The sequence below is a fragment of the Anomaloglossus baeobatrachus genome, chromosome 4 (genome assembly GCF_048569485.1).
Source record: "Anomaloglossus baeobatrachus isolate aAnoBae1 chromosome 4, aAnoBae1.hap1, whole genome shotgun sequence".
Taxonomy (NCBI): domain Eukaryota; kingdom Metazoa; phylum Chordata; class Amphibia; order Anura; family Aromobatidae; genus Anomaloglossus; species Anomaloglossus baeobatrachus.
The window spans coordinates 167,648,824-167,665,606 of NC_134356.1; the positions used below are offsets into that span (position 1 = coordinate 167,648,824).

Below are 16,783 nucleotides of genomic sequence, written 5' to 3' on the forward strand. Positions count from 1 at the left end.
CCCCCACGCTGAGTGACAGGTGTCACACTGCACCCAATCACAGCAGCCGGTGGGCGTGTCTATACTGTAATCACTCTGTGACTCCCCTAGAGAAACCACTAAGATGTCTTTGTCTTAAAACTTCATTTTATTACAATATCATTAAAATCAATAACAATATGTGTTCGGCAAAAATAGGGCAGTGAAAATCACAAGTGTGAATCCCTCCTAACAGAGAAGGGGTGATTGCGGGCACACCAAGACATCAGTACAGGGTAATTAGTAATAACAACACATCCCTGCACCGCTATACTGTCAATCACACAGTCCGTTTTATCAGAATAAAGACAGAGTATTAAATATATTTCACAGGCTATGGATTACTGGCACAGCGGTATCAGGCACAGATCATCATGGTCCATTTACTTAGTTCAGTGCAGTATATTTAAGATGGAAAGTACAATACACACATCAATAGCGGGTTTTTTTTTTAAAAAATTAAAGTAGACTACAATAATCAATTTAATTTATCTATTCCAACCACATTGGGGTTAACGCCAGCAAATGTTCACCTAATAAACCACCCATATGGCACTTTATTATCAGCGTTTTTTTCCCCCAAGGCAAACCCAGCCCCTACCACATGAAAACTCAATGAGACCACATGAAATTCAATCCAACACTGTACAGACCTGACTGATGTACCAAGGACGCCCGCAGCCACCTCGACGCGTTTCACTAGCTGCTTCTTCTGGAGGCAGGTGTACTTACATAATGTCCGGAGGTCCTTTTATACCCGTGTCTAATGGATATCTGGGACAGGTGATGTGAAGCGAACACATGTTTCCTTTTCGGCGCGGATGCCACCATGACACCAGGATACCGGAAATGACCCAGCGCTTTGTTCCGGTTGCGGTGCGGAACTGTCAGTCACAGAGACCATGGCAACATAATGCCACGGTCGCCGCGCATGCGCAGTCCGCCGCCGCTTTACCGTACTAGGGCGCTGGGAATCCCGTGTCAGGTTTGGCCGCGCTCAACATGTGTCACGCTACACTATCTGATAGAATACAGCCTGTATAGCGATATAACCTCTAATAAGTCACACCACGTGCTGTGAAACAATAACCAGCAAGATATAACATGGGTGACGCTGGAAAATCTTATGGCACACTATCAATATAAATTCTAATAATTTCTACTAGAATTCAACACCCCTTAGGGATTAACCCCACAATACCTAGTGTTCTATAACAAACACGGGGTGTTTTAACCATAATAGAAATAGTGAAAAGAGGCCAATCAACATCTTCAATGCATTAATTCAGATCCCATAGGTGTTAATACATACCAAATATGGACACAAATAATCTATCCATATATATCTCACAGGATTATTATGCCCAACATAACAACATGTTTAGCTGGACAACCATATCCATGTTCGTTCACAGAGATAGACTAAGCATAAATAAATAGTATATAGTCCATATTGGCCAGTGTATAGAAGATGTTGATTATTGTCTTCCAAAGCTGTTTCCAAATATCCTTGATATCCATTTCCCATATGCACGGGTTGCTGGTAGACTCATCCACTTGGCCCCAGACATCATAGATCGTCATAATCAGCACCTCTCTTCCTCCACAGTAATGTCAAAGATATATGTTCTAAAACTCAATAGAGAGAAGAGGGGTGAAATTAGTACACCTATCAGAAACATTTATTAGTCCCCTACCAATACAATATAACAATCATCATTATTGAAAAAACTAATAAAAATATTAAAAACTAAAATGCAAGTCTCTCCTGACCAGGAGCCGGCACCAGACCTATAGGAACGCGTTAAAACCAAAACTTTCATTTAAGCCATCCGGAGATACCGTGCCCAGTCGGTATATCCATCGGCTTTCAAGCCGAGCCAGGGATTTTCCTATATCCCCGCCACGCCTATCCACTCTAATTTGGTCAATGGCTTTCACCAAAAATAGCCTGGAATCAGAGTTATGAAACTCTTTAAAGTGGCGGGGAATAGTTTTCAATTTTCCGTTGTCCAAGGCCTCCTTAGAGTTCTTGATGTCTCGGACATGTTCACCAACCCGGGTCTTGAGTTCCCGGGTGGTCATGCCGATGTATAATAAATTACATGGGCATGAGGCCTGATAAACAACTGCTTTAGAGTTACAACTCAGGTATAGCCTGATGTCGTACTCCCTATCTTCCCTAGCGCCCTTGAAAGTCCTGGCTTTACGCATGTTCGCACATGCCTTACACAATCCACACGGGAAGAAGCCCACTGTTCCTGTTTTCATCTGTCTATTATCCCTTGCCCCATAATGGCTACGTACCAGATGATCTTTAATATTTCTGGCTCTGCGTGCAGTCATGAGAGGGTATGTTGACAAATTTCTACCCAAAATTGGATCAGTTTTTAAAATGTTCCAATGCTTCTTGAGAATCCCGCCTATATCCCTCCAGCGATTGTTATAGGTGGTAATCAATCGCACCTCATTTCCCTTGCATGGTTTTGATTCAAGGTTATTGGGATAAAGAAGGGACTCCCTGGTACACAATCTTGCTCGATCAAAGCCACGTCTTACCATCCTCTTACTATACCCTCGACATATAAATCTTTCAGATAAATCATTAGCTTGTTCAGAAAAGGCCCTCTCAGTGGAGCAAATTCTCCTAGTCCTCAAGAACTGCGCCACCGGGATGCCCCTAATAGTTGCCGGGGTATGAGAGGATTTCGCGTGTAACAGGGCATTCGTAGCCGTGGGTTTACGGTATATTTCGGTTTCCAATATTCCCCGATCAGTAACTCTAATCTTTATGTCCAAAAAGTCTATTTCATGGCCATATTTATGTGTAAGGGAGATGTTACTTTCATTTTGGTTTAGTCTGTCTATAAATCCAGTCAACTCCTTGGGGGGCCCCTCCCACAGGAACCAGATGTCATCGATATACCTCATCCAACTATGTACTCTAGATAACAGAGAGCACAAGAGAGAGGTGTTCAATGCCGCGCCAATGGATCACATTGGCGCGGCATTGAACACCTCTCTCTTGTGCTCTCTGTTATCTACCGTATTGGTGGCTGCAGCCTTGGATTGTGTGATATATGCGAATATAGTAGTTGTGGCTTCTCACAACCACTTTTGGTGAGTAGGTTTACTCCCCCACCCCCACCCCTCACATATTGGGGTAAGACCCTATGCGCTTGTTTGTCCACAGCTATTTTCCAAATTATGTACTCTACCGATATCGACATCTGGTTCCGTGAGGAAAATCTGTCGCTCCCAGGCCCCCAAAAAAAGATTTGCATAGGCCGGGGCACAAGCCGCACCCATGGCGGTGCCCCGCCTCTGAATATAGACCGACCCCCCAAAAGTGAACACGTTGTGTGTTAGTACGTATTCCAACAGGGTAAGGAGCAGTTCTATTAGTGCCCTGTCAAGGTTACTGGAGTTACTTTCCATCTTAAATATACTGCACTGAACTAAGTAAATGGACCATGATGATCTGTGCCTGATACCGCTGTGCCAGTAATCCATAGCCTGTGAAATATATTTAATACTCTGTCTTTATTCTGATAAAACGGACTGTGTGATTGACAGTATAGCGGTGCAGGGATGTGTTGTTATTACTAATTACCCTGTACTGATGTCTTGGTGTGCCCGCAATCACCCCTTCTCTGTTAGGAGGGATTCACACTTGTGATTTTCACTGCCCTATTTTTGCCGAACACATATTGTTATTGATTTTAATGATATTGTAATAAAATGAAGTTTTAAGACAAAGACATCTTAGTGGTTTCTCTAGGGGAGTCACAGAGTGATTACATATATATGATGTTGTCTGGATGATGATATAATGTGGTATTTGTGGGTAGTTAAACTGTGTCTATACTGTGTAGTGAAATAAATAAATAAATAATTAAAAAAAACGGCGTGCGGTCCCCCCCAATTTTAATACCAGCCAGATAAAGCCATACGGCTGAAGGCTGGTATTCTCAGGATGGGGAGCTCCACGTTATGGAGAGCTGGAAGCGACGCTGGAGCATCCTGGATTACGCCAGACATGGAGGGCTTTTTGGGGCTGATGAAAGTGGTTAACCAGGGTATATGTTTGTGTTTTTTATTTCTAATAAATGATTTTTTCGTGTGTGTGTGTTGTAAGGATGCAATGTGGTAGATGGCCAATATGTGTCACAGAGGGGGAAATCCTCTGCGATCTGAACCTGGAATGTTTCTCTGGGACTTGTAGTTCCATGAGGATTGTTGTACACATTCAGGGCTGGGTTCATGGGATGGTCAGAAGTGATGGGCGGGACTGACCATCCACATACCTCCCATACGTAGGTGTGTCTCATGGGATTTAATGGAGCTGTCGTTTGTCACATGATCTCTGTGTGCTGGTGGGAGCCATCTTGGTTGGAGCACATGTGCAGGAGATCCTATGCATACAGAGCTAGTGAGGGCTCTGAAATGTCAGGGAGCTGCAGAATCCACTGAGGCTGTGAGGAATTGGAACGTGTACAAGGGCCGGGATGGTGAGCCCAGTGTGAGAGTCTCCCTGGACTGGATGGAGGCAGACTGACAGCCTGCAAACCTACTGGCAGGTAACACCCCACAAAGGTGGACTTGACTGGCTGATGCCAGAGAATGAACTGTATGAACAATCAGCAGTTTAAACAGACAGTGAGGCATTGTCCTGCGGGAGAGTGGCTGTGGCCCATTACACTGCGTGGTTTATGAGGATGTGAATAAATCACCGAGATTCTTTAAGTGACAAAGTGCTTGTGTGTGTCTTGATCCCGCTGCCAGACGTGTGCCCCAAGACGTTCAGGGCCCAGGTCGTCACATTATGGTGGAGAACGCGGGCATATGGCCTGGTTGCTAGGGGCAACGCGGCCTGGTTGCTAAGGGCAACGGCCTAGGACATATTCTTGTGGATACGGACTGCTTGCTGTGGATCGGCAGATCCACGGAAAAAAAAAAAAATTTTGAAGCGGTTTGCGGTGGATCGGCGGGTCCACGAAAACTGACGGCGCACTCAAGCAGCTTGCGGTGGATCGGCGGGTCCACGAAGTTCCGGGAAAGCTGAGCGACCATGAGTGGAGCCGCAAGCCTGGACGTTATGGAGGAGCTGTACCAGTTCCTTGTGTGTGGACAGCAGGAGCTGTCAGTGCGCAGAGATGTGGCAGCAGTGGACCAGTTTGTGAGTTCCCTTCTGGGGCCAGTACGGGCACAGGGTACCCAGGGAGATAAAGGGGAACGGTGTGAACTGGGATCTAAGGACACTGCAAGGAAGCCACAGAAAGCCCATAAGGGGGTGGAGTCCCATAAAGGGGTGGTTGCCCATAAGGGGGTGGAGTCCCATAAAGGGGTGGTTGCCCATAAGGGGATGGAGTCCCATAAAGGGGTGGATGCCCAAAAGGGGGAGGAGTCCCAGAAAGCGGTGGTCCCCCAAAATGGTGCAGAGCATCCCAAATCCAAGGGTGAAGTGGCGCAGATGGACTGTAGCCAGGGACAACAGTGTTCATGCCACAAGTGTCCGGTTTGCGGTATAGACCACCCATCCGACGAGAAGCCACGTCTGTGTTCCGTGGAAGTGGATGGGGAATCTGTAACAGGGGTCGTAGACTCAAGGAGCTTGGTGACCCTGGTGAGGGCCACTTCTGATGTCAACTTGATTCCTAGAAGGAAGATCCACGTCGGCTGCACCCACAACAATGAGACAGAATACCCGGTATCCAGCGTGGTCATTAAGACAGCCAGGGACAGTGGTTCTCATGATGTTGGTGTAGTCTCAGATTTACTGCACCCAATTATTATAGGTTGGGACTCTAAATTATTTGTGCACTTGTGGAAGCAGGGGGACGTATCCGGTTGCTTGTGTAAGAGCCGGAACAGCCCAAAGGAAACCCTAACACATTGGGAGGTGAAACGGGGTCCTGGTTGTGGAGTTATGTGTGGTAAGGAGGAGATAGTACCTTCTAAAATTGACTGTCCTAAGTTAGGGGTGACCAAAGAAAATAGACGGACCCAACTTAGTGACATAAGGACTAAGGGAATAACCAATAGTGTGACCGTTAAAAACGGGGTAGCTCCAGAAGGGGAGGCAGATATCTGGTTAAGTGGGGACATGATAGCCCAGGACACCAGGGGGAGTGACGATGACTCCAGAATGGACACTGACTCTTATAAAAGGACAAGAGAGTGCAGTGAGGTACAGACAATTGAGAAGGGTAAAACCTCCTCCAGACGCCGGAGACGTAATAAGCGCCAAAAGCTCGTGCAAGGTATATCGTCTGAGGGTGCAGAGAAAGTGAAGTACCTGGTCGAGGAAAACACGTTGCCAGTAGCAACTGCTAAGGTAGAGTCAGACAGCGAGGTCCTACACAAGAAAGAGGAATTAGAAACTGAACTGACACATTGTAACGACAGACATCAGCAGGGTGAAATGTCAAAAAATGAGCCAACCAAAGCAGTAATGGTGGTGTCTCCTATAGATTCCAAGCATGAAGCAGAAGGTCTGTCGGACGAGAGCGTTGTAGGAGGTGAAATCCTAGAGGGTAATACAGGACAAGGAATCATGGAGAGCATTGGTGAAGTACAAATCCATAGAGGTCATGGTGAGCAGACCGGTAAATTACCCAGTGTTGGGATGATGAAGGGTGAAAACGGGGCCAAAGGTCTAAGAGGAACAGAGTACCACGCTGAAGGGTGTGACACCCTTGCAGAAAAAAAGAGGACTGAAGGTGACACTGCAGAGACCCGCAAGGAAGTAGAAGGTAACGCAGTGAAGACCCAAGAGACAGCTGGTGCTGCAAAAGTGAAAATAGTCTCTGATGAGGTGAAGTCTGGACCAGAGGTATTATCAGGAACTGTTAGCCTGAGTGACCTGCCTGGTAAGACCAAGATGGAAGACATAGAGATGGTCTTGGTTAAGAACAATAGCAAACCCAAAGGCTCTGAGGCTGGAGCTGAACCGGAAGAGTGTGTAACTCAAGAGGTGGAGCCGTGCATGAGAGAAAAAGATAGATGCAAGAGACCAAAGGAATGGTCTAATTTCCTTGAAGGTCAAGAAACCTGTCCATTCTTTAAGTGCATGGTAGATGTGCCCGAAGACCTAAGAGAAGCCTGTGCCCATAAGTCAATGCATGAGAAGTTTAAGAAGGCTGTAGGGGCCTGTGAAGTGTACTTTGCCCCAGAGACTTGTCAGTTGGTGGTGTGCTCTGCCAGTAATGTCACAAAGAAGCGAGTGGCTATCCTGAGTGACATGCACCTGCAGTGTCTTCGCACGAAATGGCTCATCTCGGCACAGATGGAAGAAGACACCCGGCGCTTGGAGTGTATGAAGCAGCTCACTGCAGAATTTCAGGAAGTTGTCGTGGTGAAGAAATCATTAATTGGGCTAGCATTAAGAGCGCTGAAAAGTAACATTCAGCAAGCCAGGAAGGTTCCAGGTATTACAGCGATTGAATTAGAAGAGCACAGTGGAAGATTCCAAATCTATGGGAAAACTGAAGAAGCAGTGAAAACAGCTCGAAGGCTGTTGGACTTTGTGGAAGAGGTCACACAAGTGCCCAGAGAACTTGTCAAGAAACTGATTGGCAGAAATGGAAGAGTCATGCAGGAGATGGTTGATACATCCGGTGTGACGAGAGTAAGGCTTAAGGTTTATCATAAAGCCAGGTTACCCTGTGAAGTTGGTATGGTTCCATGTGTCATGGCGGGAACAAAGGAGTGTGTTGAAAACGTACGAGTTCTCCTAGAATACCGCCTGGGATACCTGGAAGAACTAAAGCAAATGGATCTTGAAAGACAGAAGATTGCAGAGAAACTTTGTCAAGTGAGTTTGAGGTCACGACCGCTTTCGGGCCAGGGCCCAGAGAAGAAGTGTGGTCCACCTGATGAACGTGTTGCCTTCACTGGCAAGGGAAGTAGGTCCTGTAGGGAAAGGAGCCTAGGTCATAGAAGACCTACGTATAAATCAGGCTATGGCACAGACTCTGAAGGGTCCAAGCCCTCTAAAACAAAATCTAAAAGAAAAGATGGAGGGAGTGACTGGTCCATAGCCAAAAGTGGTGGGGGGAAAAGGCGGAGATGGAAAGGTGACCTAAGACGTCATGAGAGAAGAGGCCATAGTAGATTGGCAAACAGAGAGTGCGCAGGGTCTAGTTATGGGAGATCTCCTGTCGGCTCGGTTGTGAGGTACCTGGACAATAGCCCCTCTAGTGGACTGGTTAGCGCAGAGTCAGGCCGCACGGTAGTTTTGACTGATGGGGTGTCTCACTACCACACTGACCGTTGGAGACAGTTATGGAATGATATGTCGGACCGGCGGACGTGTCTGAGAAGAGGGTTCACTGAGGAGGGTTTGTTGACAGTGGCAGATGGTCGGTCAAGAGCGGAAACTCAAAGTTTTCGTAGAGGGCCCATTCGACTGGTAGGGTATGGTTTCCCTAATGCCCTGTCTCAGGGTCCCTGTAGGTTGTCGAGTGTTCCACCCTACAAGTTGGAACAGAGGGGGGGGATATGTAAGGATGCAATGTGGTAGATGGCCAATATGTGTCACAGAGGGGGAAATCCTCTGCGATCTGAACCTGGAATGTTTCTCTGGGACTTGTAGTTCCATGAGGATTGTTGTACACATTCAGGGCTGGGTTCATGGGATGGTCAGAAGTGATGGGCGGGACTGACCATCCACATACCTCCCATACGTAGGTGTGTCTCATGGGATTTAATGGAGCTGTCGTTTGTCACATGATCTCTGTGTGCTGGTGGGAGCCATCTTGGTTGGAGCACATGTGCAGGAGATCCTATGCATACAGAGCTAGTGAGGGCTCTGAAATGTCAGGGAGCTGCAGAATCCACTGAGGCTGTGAGGAATTGGAACGTGTACAAGGGCCGGGATGGTGAGCCCAGTGTGAGAGTCTCCCTGGACTGGATGGAGGCAGACTGACAGCCTGCAAACCTACTGGCAGGTAACACCCCACAAAGGTGGACTTGACTGGCTGATGCCAGAGAATGAACTGTATGAACAATCAGCAGTTTAAACAGACAGTGAGGCATTGTCCTGCGGGAGAGTGGCTGTGGCCCATTACACTGCGTGGTTTATGAGGATGTGAATAAATCACCGAGATTCTTTAAGTGACAAAGTGCTTGTGTGTGTCTTGATCCCGCTGCCAGACGTGTGCCCCAAGACGTTCAGGGCCCAGGTCGTCACAGTGTTTATTTACTGTAATTTACAGATTAATCATGGAAGTTGTCTCATAGACGCCTGACATGATTAATCTAGGACTTATTGGCAGCTATGGCTGCCAATAACGCCTTATTACCCCGATTTGCCAACGCACTAGGGCAAATCGGGAAGAGCCGGGTACAGTCCCAGAACTGTCGCATATAATGTATGCGGCAATTCTGGGCGGCTGTTGGCTGATATTGTTAGGCTGGGGGGTTCCCCATAACGTGGAGCTCCCCATCCTGAGGATACCAGCCTTCAGCCGTATGGCTTTATCTGGCTGGTTTTAAAATTGGGGGGGACCGCACGCCGTTTTTTTTAATTATTTAATTATTTATTTCACTACACAGTATAGACACATCCACCAGCTGCTGTGATTGGGTGCAGTGTGACACCTGTCACTCAGCGTGGGGGCGTGTCTCACTGTAACCAATCATAGGCGCCGGTGGGCGGGGATAGCAGGGAATACGAGATTGTTTAATGGGCGGCCGGCTTTTTCAAAACAGTAAAAGCCGCCGCAGCAGTGTGAACGCCGTGCAGCGCCGGGGATCGGGGATCGGTGAGTATATGAGAGAGGGGGATAGACTGACATGGACAGAGAGAGAGGGACAGAGATAGTGACCGACTGACAGAGATTAGTGAATGACAGACATTGTGAGGCGCTTCAGAACGCAGCTTTTCAGCTGCGCTCTGAAGCGGACCTTTTTTAAGCTGCGGTGCAGAGCGCACACCTGTGCACATAGCATCAGACACCAAAATCGTATGAGGGATGTCACACGTTACAATGGACTAGGTTCGTGCAACAAAACGCTCAATTCTAGACAAAGATACGATGTGTTTGCGATCAACGGTTTTGCGTTCAATCCTGATCGCACTTAGATGTCACACGCAGATACCTCACAAACGATGCCGGATGTGCGTCACTTACAACTTGACCCCGACGACGGATTGTGAGATATATTGAAGCGTGTGTAGCGGGCTTTAGAATTGGGATACACTGCTTAATTTTATAAGTAAAGGGCTTGTCCAAGTTCGAAATGAAATTCTGCAGTGACTCTAAGTGACTGCAGGCTTCTGAATTCTCACAATGCATGCTCTGCACACTTTTAGGATCTCCGGTGCCAGTGACAATAGTGGAAGGCCATGTGAGCGCAAGTATGAGATTTTTATATTTCTGGTCTCATTCTGATTTGACGTGACCAGCCTCATTCATTTTGAGCGAGGCCACGCATGTCGCGTCGGCACGTGACCACATATATGTAATTCACATACTTGCAGTTTTGTGACATCGCACTCTCACCGCCGCCAACAGAGAATCCTGACAGTGTGCAGTGTGTGCACTGTGAGAATTCAGAAGTCTGCAGTCACATAGTGACTGCAGATTTTCATCTCAAACCTGGACAACCCCTTATAAAATTAAGCAGTGTAGCCCAATCATAAGAGCGTGTAATATACTCCCTGTCAGGATTCAGCTCTGCTTCTGGTTCCAGTAGTCATCATTTGGCCACTCTACTCATATGTGATTTTCATACTTGCATGTGACAACTGGCTTTTCTTCCTATGTTTCTCTTTGAACGTTAAGAGAATTAAATTATTAAGCGCAGCTCGTCATCACGTGACTGTGAGTGTGCAAATTGTAACGGGGTGCCGGGGGCGCCTCAGGGATTGTAGTCGTGGCCCCTTTTTCTATCAGGCTAACCCCCGGCTCCGCCGTCACTATTGGGACAGGAGATTGCTTGGTGGGGCAGAGTGTGGTGGTGCAGGGAATGCTGTCAGACGAACAAAGACTTTGCAGACGAAGACCAGTTGAATCTGAAGGCACGTTTATTGCACACATCTTCACAACAGTGGCAGTAAGCTGTTAGCGTCACTTCACAACTCCTGATGGGGGGAACAACTCCTCTTGTAGTCTCCTCTAGTGGGGATGTGCCCGGCTACTCTACTTCACCTGGGCTCCCACTCCGGCTACCGCAGACCTGACCCACTCAAACCTGCTTCACCATAGAGGACACTTTCTTTTTTTCTGTTCTTCGTACGCTGTCCACCTAGTTCCCACACCCTGCCCCCACTGCTCCTTCTCTCCTGTCCCGGACTCGACTGCTCAACAGCTCACACTTGCCTCCTACCACACACTCTCCCTCCCCCTACTTCTGCCGGCTCCTCCTTTCTCCTGTCCTGTTTCTATGGGGACAGCCGTCCCACCCGGCTACTAGGGAGACCCAGCTATACAGTGCAAAAAAAATCAACATAAAACATCAACAGCTTTGTATACCCCAGCGGGGGTATCTTCAGGAGAAAACACTGCACCTCCTTGTAAGGGGTCTGCCCACCCCTTACATTCCTCCCCTCTTTCTGCCTTAGCCTCCCGGCAAGGCTCGTATCTGTAAAACACAATCTTAGCAGCATGCAAACTTGAAATAAAACTTTAAAACTTTAATGAGAAAGAGACAACCACCGACGCACAAGTTCTGTGCCCGGAGTCCCTCTAAGGGAGCTCCTAGTCTTTGTAGTCAACGTGCCCGGAGGCCTTCAGCAGGCACTCCCGGTCTTTGCTGGTCTTCTGCCCGGAGACTATAACAAACGCTCCCGGTCTTTGAAGGCAGGAACACAAACAATCAAGTCCTCCTCAACATCACAGAGGGAGTCCTCGCATAGTTCAGCATCAGGCTCCTTCCGGGCTCAGTAACTTAAACATGGTTACAACCTGTAAAACTTCACCGGTTCTTCAACACTACCGGTACTTAACACAAGTATGTCCCCCTTCTCCGGTCACTGGGGTTCACACGGGGTGATAAGCTCGGAACCATTCGGCCCGCACATAATCAGAGAGTGACTGACCTGGCAAGCGGCGCAGCCTCCGGAACGGTTCGTAGTTAACCGGTGTCTCCGATCCTTCTGGCTCCGGCTTTGGCCTTCGACTCCCGGCGGAGGTGACGGAGTAGCGGGTCGGGACGGCTGTGGACTTCCCACGATGACCACCGGGTGTGTCACCATACATTGTCGAATTGCTAACACCGTCGGCGTCTCCTTTTCCGGCTCAGCTAACAGTCCGGTAGTGACTTCTGGCGACACCGCCAGCGTGTTCTTCGGCCGGGTAGCCTCGGTCAGCACCGGTCTCCGCTGTGTACGTCTCCGGCTCTGACACTCTTCCCATTCGATTTCTTGTTGCCATAGTGCGGCCTCTTGAGCAGTGGGCATCCGGGTGACTCCTACGGCAAATAGGCCCCGGCATCCCACTTCTCTCCGGAACTTCACTTTTTCTCCCGGGTATAAGGTCTGCAGGCGTTGGGGCAAGCCTTCAGTGTCCAGGTTAACCCGGTTGTAAAAAAAATGATCCCCGGTCTCTTCGTCCTCTATAAATCCATAGCCTTCCACCTGATTGAATTTGACCACAGTGCCAATGGTGCATTGCCGATCAAACTCGTCGCTAAGGGGACCGGCCATCATCTCACGGGCCACGGTCTCGGCCAGCAACCTTTCCTGCACTGGATCAGTTTCAGGCGGTGGGGACTGTCGTCGGGTCAGGGGCGACGGTTTTACTGGATCCCAGAAGAACCCCCATTCGTCTTCCTCCAACTCCGGGGCATACTGTTCTCCCTAGGTAGGAACTTCTGTAAGGACTGGAGGACCTGCCTGGACGGGCGCAACCACCTCCGGACTCTGGAGGGGTGTTCCCGGTATCTCGCTTCCCGGCTGCAGTATTGTTTTATAGGTGGCCCGGACTTCCGTGGAGGTTTCACCGGTCACGGCATCCCAGGAAGTGACCCACGTTACTTTCGCGGGCCGCTCCGGGCCTCCTGGCACAGCCGGTAGTTTAATAGTCAGGGATTCCTCGACTGTAGACTTCTTCGGGCGTCCTCTCCCCAGGCTGGTTGCCACCAGCGCGCCCGCTGCAGCTCGCTGCTTCATCGGAGTCTCCATCTCACTTGAGGTCAGTTGTGGAGTTGGCGTCTCTTGCAGCTCTTTCTGTAATGGCGCCAGGGACAGTGGAGATGCTGGGGAAGGTGGAGGCGGGCCTTCTTTTCCCGCTCTTGCATATACTCCACCCCCAGTCTCGCACATCACATCGACCCAGCATAAGCGACTCTTCTTTTTTTCTGCACTGCCACCCTCTTCACATGTTTTCAGTAACATCTTAGGGCCAGCACCTCCCCTCTTTGGACGGCGTACTCTGTACTTCTTTTTCTTCGCCGGCCAGCTCAGGGTTCTTCTTTTGGCGCCAATCTTCTGCGCACCCACTGTGTTCGTGCAGACGGCGGCCATTTCAGCGCCATCTTGTGCCTGGTCCAACGCCTTAGGCACCACTTGTTCTTCCCAATATGGAACCGGGAACCTTCGCAGATAGTCCGGATCCTGCAGACTACGCCACATGTAACGGGGTGCCGGGGGCGCCTCAGGGATTGTAGTCGTGGCCCCTTTTTCTATCAGGCTAACCCCCGGCTCCGCCGTCACTATTGGGACAGGAGATTGCTTGGTGGGGCAGAGTGTGTTGGTGCAGGCAATGCTGTCAGACGAACAAAGACTTTGCAGTCGAAGACCAGTTGAATCTGAAGGCACGTTTATTGCACACATCTTCACAACAGTGGCAGTAAGCTTTTAGCGTCACTTCACAACTCCTGATGGGGGGAACAACTCCTCTTGTAGTCTCCTCTAGTGGGGATGTGCCCGGCTACTCTACTTCACCTGGGCTCCCACTCCGGCTACCGCAGACCTGACCCACTCAAACCTGCTTCACCATAGAGGACACTTTCTTTTTTTCTGTTCTTCTTACGCTGTCCACCTAATTCCCACACCCTGCCCCCACTGCTCCTTCTCTCCTGTCCCGGACTCGACTGCTCAACAGCTCACACTTGCCTCCTACCACACACTCTCCCTCCCCCTACTTTTGCCGGCTCCTCCTTTCTCCTGTCCTGTTTCTATGGGGACAGCCGTCCCACCCGGCTACTAGGGAGATCCAGCTATACAGTGCAATAAACATCAACATAAAACATCAACAGCTTTGTATACCCCAGCGGTGGTATCTTCAGGAGAAAACACTGCACCTCCTTGTAAGGGGTCTGCCCACCCCCTACACAAATCACATATTAATAATTAGTCACATGGGGGGCACCAAACTGAAGTCTTGCCCCGGGTGACAAAAAGCCTAGATACACCTCTGCAGTGATTGGTGACAGCCACCTCACAGTAACTGGTGCCAGACGGTAATAAAAATGCTAATTTTCCCTTCACCGAACTGGTCATATCCTCCAGATCTCTATGGTGGGCCTTTGGCCAGGGTCAAAATGGGGAAAATGCAGAGGCCCAGAATAAAGATCTGGAGGATACAAGCAGTTGGGTGAAGGGAAAATCTGCACTTTTACTATGGGGGCATAACCTTCGGATGGAAGGGCACAGGAGAAAAAAAAACAGTCCTAAAATAAGAGGGCAGCACCAAGTGGAGGAGGTGCTTAGATTAATTGGAAACCCCCCATTGACCAGTGCTCCTTATACCGTGGTGCCGTGCGCCGCTGCAGTTCTTCCACCATTTCTCTGCACAATCACTAAAGGGGGCTTTACACGCAATGATATCTTTAACGATATGTCGTCGAGGTCAAGGAATTCGTGACGCACATCCGGCGTCATTAGCGACGTCATTGCGCGTGACTCCTATGAGCGAGTGTTAACGATCAAAAATACTCACCTAATTGTTGATCGTTGACACGTCGTTCATTTTCAAAAATTCGCTGCTGGTGCTGGACGCAGGTTGTTCGTCGTTCCTGAGGCAGCACACATCGCTATGTGTGACACCCCGGGAACGACAAACAGCAACGTTCCTGCGTCCTCCGGCAACGAGGTGGGCGTGTCGTTAATGTGGCTGCTCTCCGCCCCTCCGTTTTTATTGGCGGGCCGCTGTGTGACGTCGCTGTGATGGCGCACGAACCTCCCCCTGAAAAAAAATGGTTGTTCGCCGCCTACAGCGACGTCGCTAGGAAGGTAACTGCGTGTTTCGCGTCCTAGCGATATTGTGCGCCATGGACAGCGATTTGCCCATGATGCACAAATGACGGGGGCGGGTGCTTTCACGAGCGACATCGCTAGCAATGTCGCTGCGTGTGAAGCGGCCTTTAGTCATGCAGGAAAATGGCTTTTCCCCTTCCAGGACTTTGTGAGCGGTCAGTACAACTGTGTAGGTTGGTAATTGAAACAGCAATTTCCCTGCAAGAGTTAGGGGTACTTTGCACGTTGCGACATCGCTACTTCGATATCGTCGGGGTCAAATCGAAAGTGATGCACATCCGGCACCGGTAACGACGTTGCAACGTGTAAAGCCTAGATGCGCCGATAAACGATCGCAAAAGCGTCGTAAATCGGTGATCTGTGTAGTGTCGGACATTTTCATAATGTCGCACCAATAGGAGATACGATGTTGTTCCTCGTTCCTGCGGCAGCACACATCGCTGTGTGTGAAACCGCAGGAGCGAGGAACATCTCCTTACCTGCCTCCACCGCCAATGCAGAAGGAAGGAGGTGTGCGGGATGTTTACGTCCCGCTTATCTCCGCCCCTCCGCTTCTATTGGCCGCCTGCTGTGTGACGTCGCTGTGATGCCGCACGGTCCGCCCCCTTAGAAAAGAGGCGGGTCGCCGGCCAGAGCGATGTCGCAAGGCAGGTAAGTGCGTGTGAAGCTGTCGTAGCGATAATGTTCGCTACGGCAGCTATCACAAGATATCGCATGTGCGACCTGAGCGGGTATTATCGCGCTTGGCATCGCTAGCCGATGCTAGCGATGTCGCAGCGTGCAAAGTACCCCTTATTTATTGGTTGCAAATTAAATTGATCTCGTATTTATCAATATAACCTATAATATGTACTAATTTTTGTTGTGACTGCAGCCCTTTTGTTGGCGATAGTCCCTTTGGGTTTATCTTCTTCTTAAACAAGACTTGGTGGGCTTTGCATTATGTTTAGGAATTGGGATCATTGTCTTGTTAGAAGGTCCAAAAATTCCAGGCTTCAGCTTCTTCATGGAAATCATGATATTTTCTGCTAGGATTAACTGACACTTCATTGAATCCTTGCTCTCCAGGTTTCCAGTGCTAGAGTAAATAAAGTAGCCACAGCCACAGCCAAGCCACCACCATGCTTCACAGGAGGCAAGGGTGTTCTTTTCAGTGTATGTTTCATTACTTATCTTTATTGCAGGTCTTTTACAGTCACTCGAGCACAGCCAGTGTTCCTTTTAAATTTCAACTTGCAAACTCAGCTTCCTATTGTATCTCTAGGAGCATACAATGTATTTGCTATTTTTTTTGTATCCTTTTCCTTGTTTGTGCAAGGAAATTAGATCTTCACTTTTTAGACCTCTCTCATGAGAAAGCAAAAATATTAGTGATCTGGAGACCATTGCCTTTGAGGAAAAGGAGAACACTGGTCGGGGGTTATCCAATAAAACATTAGCACCTGACTGTGCACCCTTTCATAATTATTACTGTACCCTGAGGGAGGGTCTCCTACAGGTAGAAGTTGGAGGCTACAAAAATGGATTGCAGTAGAGGTTATATTAGAGCCTGGAGGGCTC

At 48.9% G+C, this 16,783-nt stretch overlaps 1 pseudogene; it reads left to right on the forward strand.

Annotated features, from left to right (window-relative positions):
* The first annotated feature begins 6,472 nt into the window (after positions 1-6,472).
* LOC142302345 (RNA-binding protein FXR1 pseudogene) lies at positions 6,473-16,265 on the forward strand (annotated as a pseudogene).
* Positions 16,266-16,783: the final 518 nt, after the last annotated feature.